Source organism: Alligator mississippiensis, chromosome 1, assembly GCF_030867095.1.
Source record: "Alligator mississippiensis isolate rAllMis1 chromosome 1, rAllMis1, whole genome shotgun sequence".
NCBI classification, from domain to species: Eukaryota; Metazoa; Chordata; order Crocodylia; family Alligatoridae; genus Alligator; species Alligator mississippiensis.
In genome coordinates, this window is record NC_081824.1 from 207272223 (window position 1) to 207277896 (window position 5674).

Sequence of the window (5674 nt, forward strand, 5' to 3'; positions counted from 1 at the left end):
CTCATGTGCCATGGGGTCAGGGTGACAGATGGGCCCCTCCATTTCTCTTAGGATGGAATCGCTGATGACAAGGACCTGGCATCTCCTCCTCTTGGTGTTCCGGTAGCTCTTGGCCTGTGCCGTGCTTGGAGAGGCATCAGTTCCCTTGGAGGCAACCTCTCCTACCTCCTCCTCCACGGCTGCCAGGGCCTCATACCTGTTCCCCAGCTGTACCTGGAGAACTGACATTGAGGTAGCATGGGTGGCCCTGGCTCTGGAGGTGACCACTGAGGTAGCACGAGTAGCTCTGGTTCTTCTGGGTTCTGTATCCTGTTCACAAGCCTGTTTCTGTACTTTATCCAATGAAAGTTGAATGTAAGATATAGAAACAATTCTTGGTGCAGAGAATAGAACCCAGGAGTCCCTCTACTCGCAACTGAATGCCCTAAACAGTCATAATTCCTTCTTATGCTCTTTCAGGCTCCATGATTTCTGAATTCTGTTTTTCACAGTAACACAACTTCAGCAGCAGGGACGAAAAATACCCCCATCACAGTCTAGCCTACTCTAGATCCAGCAGATGTTTCAGACACAGATTCTACTCTGTAGAATCTTCAGATGCTTCCTCCTAAAACAACTATCACTTCTGTTTTATTAGGAACAAATTTCAGCAAGTACGTTTTCATCCAGGTCCTCATCTCTGTTAGACACTAGGGAAGTTATAAAACTGTAGAATGTGGATTTAATGTAAAAAGGCAGAAGTGAGAATAATTAGTATGTTGTTGATGCTGTAGCCCCAAATATTTCTCAGTCTCTGCCAGTGATTAATCCTTACCTCTCTGTGTGTCTCTTTTGTGCAATATGGATGATAACAACACCTACCTGTATGAGGCAAGGAACATAAAGCTTGTAAAGTATGTAAAAAGAGATTTTTAAAAGTATTTAGTGATAAGAGATGCAGAGAGGTGCTTTTGAAAATCCCACTGTCTAGCTGTATCTTCAGCTATTTAAATACCTTAAGAAGCATGGCTTTGGGGAACTTTGGCTAAAAAAGAACTCTACAAATATTTTGCTATCTTTTTATACAAATTTTCTTAACAGTTTAAAACCATATTTTCGAAGACAATATTGAACATTCTGCAGTCTTTGAATAAAATATGCAGGGCCAAATCCTGTTTAAATCCACACAGATGCTTAGGGACTATTCTAATTCCTGGAGAAATCCTCTGGAGTTTTTCCACTGACATTCATACGAAATGGACCAAATTCTTCTTAAGCAAAATCGGGTAAACATTAACATTTGCGCAATAATCTCCCACAGACTTGAATAAAACCTTTGTCTGCACTAAGAGTTCTGGTTCTGGTGCCATGCCTATGTTGTGCTTGCTAAAGGACACAATTTCTGGAGTTTCTGCAAAATATTTCCTGCCTATAACATCTGATGAACTGGCAAGTAAACAGGCCAACCAAAGAAGCACATATTGAGAAAAGAGGCAGGCTGGCTATTAGATAGTTTATCCTGGTTAGAAACCATGAACTGCATGGTGAATCTCTGAAAATTGGCACATCTTACAGGAAAGACAGTCAAACTCCCTGTGTCTAGTCTAGAAGTATATCTCACTCACTTTAACTAAGGGAACTGAATTTTCTTTAATTTCTTACATGCTGCAGACAGTCACTGAAAACTATAAAACCACCCAGAGATAATCACAATTATTTTCTCCTGCTTTCTAACATGCTGCATGCTTTTACACAATAGGGATGCCCACTATTGCTTCATTTTTTTGATTTGATGCTTAGGAGCAGAATCTGATCTTTACTAGCATAAATGAAGTTACTCTGGGTTTATATCATTGTAACTAGGATCAGAGTCTGTCCCTATCTTATCCTCTGAACTATGTGGCTGGCTGATCTAAAAGTAACTTAATGATACTGCTACTCTTCAAATATGACTTACAATATAGATTTAGCACAGGTAGCAAGGATGTCATACCCAGATCCCCAGGACACAGGGCTCCTTGTGGGATCGATCCAGATATGGCAGTGGGGTAAATAATGGCAGCTGCAGGGGTTAAGGCAGCTGTTGCTCAGCCAACATGCATTCCCAGCAGGGCTCCATACCTTGGATTTGGTTGGCTCCCCCCCTCCCATTCACCATGACCTGTAAATTGCAAGAGACACTGGCGTCCCTGTCAGTAAGATGACACAGCTCTGTGGGCCAAATCCATCCCACAGGCTGCATGTTTGACACCCCTAAGCTATAGCAAGAGAAAAAAAAAAATGAAGAGCCCAATTCTTTTGTTGCTCACTGCTGTGAATAGGAAGTAACTCCCTGAAATTAAGAATAGGACAGAGTAGAATCTAGCCCCAATCAATACATTTATGACATGGCTAATTCATCATCCATCTCTTAATAATTTCTTGTTATTTTTATAGTCTTATTAATGGCTCCTTTCTTCAGTATATACATATATTTGAATATTCCTTACGGTCTCATCTTTACGTTTTGTGTGTTCAATTCCAACCCCAAGCTTAAAAGTTATGCTTCTTTTTTTCTACAATTCTACAGCTGAATTGTGTTTAAATAGGCAAAAAATATCTGCATTCCTCAACCCTACCCTGCCTGCCTGCCTGTGCCTCTGTGACAAGGAATTTATGCTGAATGCAATTGTTCCTCATTCCTTAATCATGACACTGGCAAATGTATTGTACATAGGTGGAATGAGGCTGGATGAAGGGAAAACCCACTGCTGCAAAAGGAGGAATAGTAAGCTTTGGGGAGAAAAATTAAATATTTAAATATAGAAAAGTGTACGTTTCTTTTAACACTGTCCCTGAAGCATACTATAAAGCAAAAGTCCCAGCATTCTAGAGAGCTTCAAACACAGAGCACAAAGCAAACTTTGAGATAGTGCAAACATAGGCAGCGTGTCATTTAATTCTTATACCTCAAAGAGGGCTCTGTAAAATGAAGCTAACAACAACAGGCCTTCAACACAAATTTTACCTTTAAATCTCACTTTCTCTCTTTCCCCAGTTTCACTTTATCTTTCAACCCCTCTGTCTCAACTAAGATGTTTCCAAGCTCCTTAACCCTTTGTTTCCCAAAGTCCTAGAAATACCTCCTCTACCCAACAAGTGGGGAGTAGAAAGCATTAGAACAGAAGAGGAGGCTGGGACACAAAAACAGGGATTCTAAAAAGGCCCATATCCCCGTCAAAGACCCTCCCTTCTACAAGACTGTCCTCACTCAAGTACAGCAAACTGGTCAGCATGGGATGGACTTAAATTTATTTTAAGAAAAAAGCTTGACTGATCATTACCTTGTCCACCAAGACAGTCCAACTTCTAAGAGGCTGGATCCCCAAGGCTGTACACCCTGCTGAACCTTGCCCCTGGGCAGCCACCCTTCATAAACTTTTGCACAATGCCCCACTCCCTCACTGCACTGCTGCAATGCCTGCAGGGGCAGTACTTCCTTCCTTGTACTGCACATGTGGGCAGCCTCCTCCTTAGCTCCCTTGCTGCACCATGTCATGGATTCCCTAGTGCTGTGGGCTGCACCACCCTGCCCACTGGGGCAGAAGCAGGCTTGAGGGAGTGAGGGACAGGAACTCTAAAGACCTCAATTGCAGCAGCAGCCAGGTAGGAACCCAAGGGCAGTACATTAACCACTTGCAGGCTGCATGTAGCTTATATCTATACATAGCTATATATAGATCTCTCTCTCTCATATGGATATAATTTCATTTCAAAGGCCAAATCAGTTCCAGTTGGGCAAAGCCCAATAGTCAAGTTCCAAAATTTGACTAAGCAGAGCTCAATCATCATGTCTGTGTGGCTCTACCACTGGGCAAATATTCTCCCTCTCAGACCCATTTGTCTGAGGCTCTGGTTACTCCCCAAACCCATTCTACATACAAGCCCCAGGCCCAGAAACCTTGGGGTTCAGATGCGCCGTCTTCCGAGATCTTAGCCAAAAGCCTGAGGGTTGCACACAGCTTATGGGCCATCAGCTGAACAGCCCCATCGTACCCCAAGGATTACCCCTAAATAATACTGCTAAAGATTGTTAAGTCTTAGGGAGGAGTCATCCTTTAGAGCCGCAGTCAACAACCTTTTCAGGTTGTAGGCTGAAATGACGAAGCTTGGGTCAGAGGTGGGCAGGCAGGTGCTAGGATATGGCTGCTGCCACTGTTTCTTTTCTCCATGACAGCATGGGGAGAGCTCCCACAGCCACCCCTTCTTCCCTCCACGGTGGCAGAGGACAGAGACTGTCACTGAAGTGTATTTGATTCATGAACCATAGTTTGCTGACCCCTTGCTTTAGAGTGGCTGGAAACTTCTTACCACATGGTGGGTTCTACCACACACACACACACACGATTGTTTTGTACCACTAATCAAGGAAACAGGAAAGAAAATAGATGCCCATCTCCAAGGTGTGAACCTACATACTACTACTATCAGCAGGCTTTGAATGTTCATCTTTGTAAAGGTGGTTCTAGCTCTGCAAGTTCTGGCAATATAAAAAATACAATGAATCACCTTTAAAAAAGTCTGTGTGTTTAAGCTAAGACAGAACAGGGATCATTAGTGCTACTATAATTATAAAATTATAATATTTAGGAATATGCAACAACAATGGGTAAAGGCAGAATCTGCTTAACAGTCTTCCTGTTTATTCTGGTTATTAATATTTGCAGCTCTCACACCCAAACTTTTAAGAGGTTCTGGACACACCAATCTTTTTTTTCTGCTGGCAAAAGCTGTAGATGAACACCTTCATTTTCCCAAGGCTGTGCTACTTATCTCTTCAATAGCAACATTAGCAAAATAAGATTTCCATTATTACCTCTTAGGGTATAATATGAATCATATGATCTTCAGATAAGCACATATAACTTCAACAAAAAATAACAAACGTTGATACCTGTATCTGAAGACAATTTGGCCCTGATGGAACAACTGTCGTCTGTCCTGGCAGAACTCCAAAAAATGTTATCACAATAATCCAAGTAATTTGATGCCCCTGATCACACCCAATTCCCCCTTCATACACTTACAAAAGCAACTAGACTAAAGCACGAAAATGGACAAAAGTACTGGAGTACTGTGTCCAGTTCTGGGCACCCCACTTCAAGAGGGATGTGGACAACATTGAGAGGGTCCAGAGGAGGGCCACCCGCATGATCTGGGAACAGCAGGGCAGACCCTACAATGAGAGGCTACGGGACCTGAACCTGTTCAGCCTTCACAAGAGAAGGCTGAGGGGGGACCTGGTGACCATCTATAAACTCACTAGGGGGGACCAGAAGGGTTTGGGGGAGACCTTGTTTCCCCTAGCACCCCCCAGGCTAACAAGGAATAACGGCCACAAGTTGTTGGAGAGTAGGTTTAGATTAGACATCTGTAAGAACTACTTCACAGTTAGGGCGGCTAGGATCTGGAACCAACTTCCAAGGGAAGGGGTGCTGGCTCCTACCCTGGGGGTCTTTAAGAAGCAGCTCAATGCCTACCTGGCTGGGGTCACTTGAGCCCAGTTTCCCTCCTGGCCAGGCAGGGGGTCAGACTTGAAGATCTACAAGGTCCCTTCCGACCCTACTTCTATGATTCTATGAAAAGCAAATCTGAAACTTCGTGCATTAGTCAATGCAAGGGAAATGCATATAAAACCTAAATGTATGTCAAGATA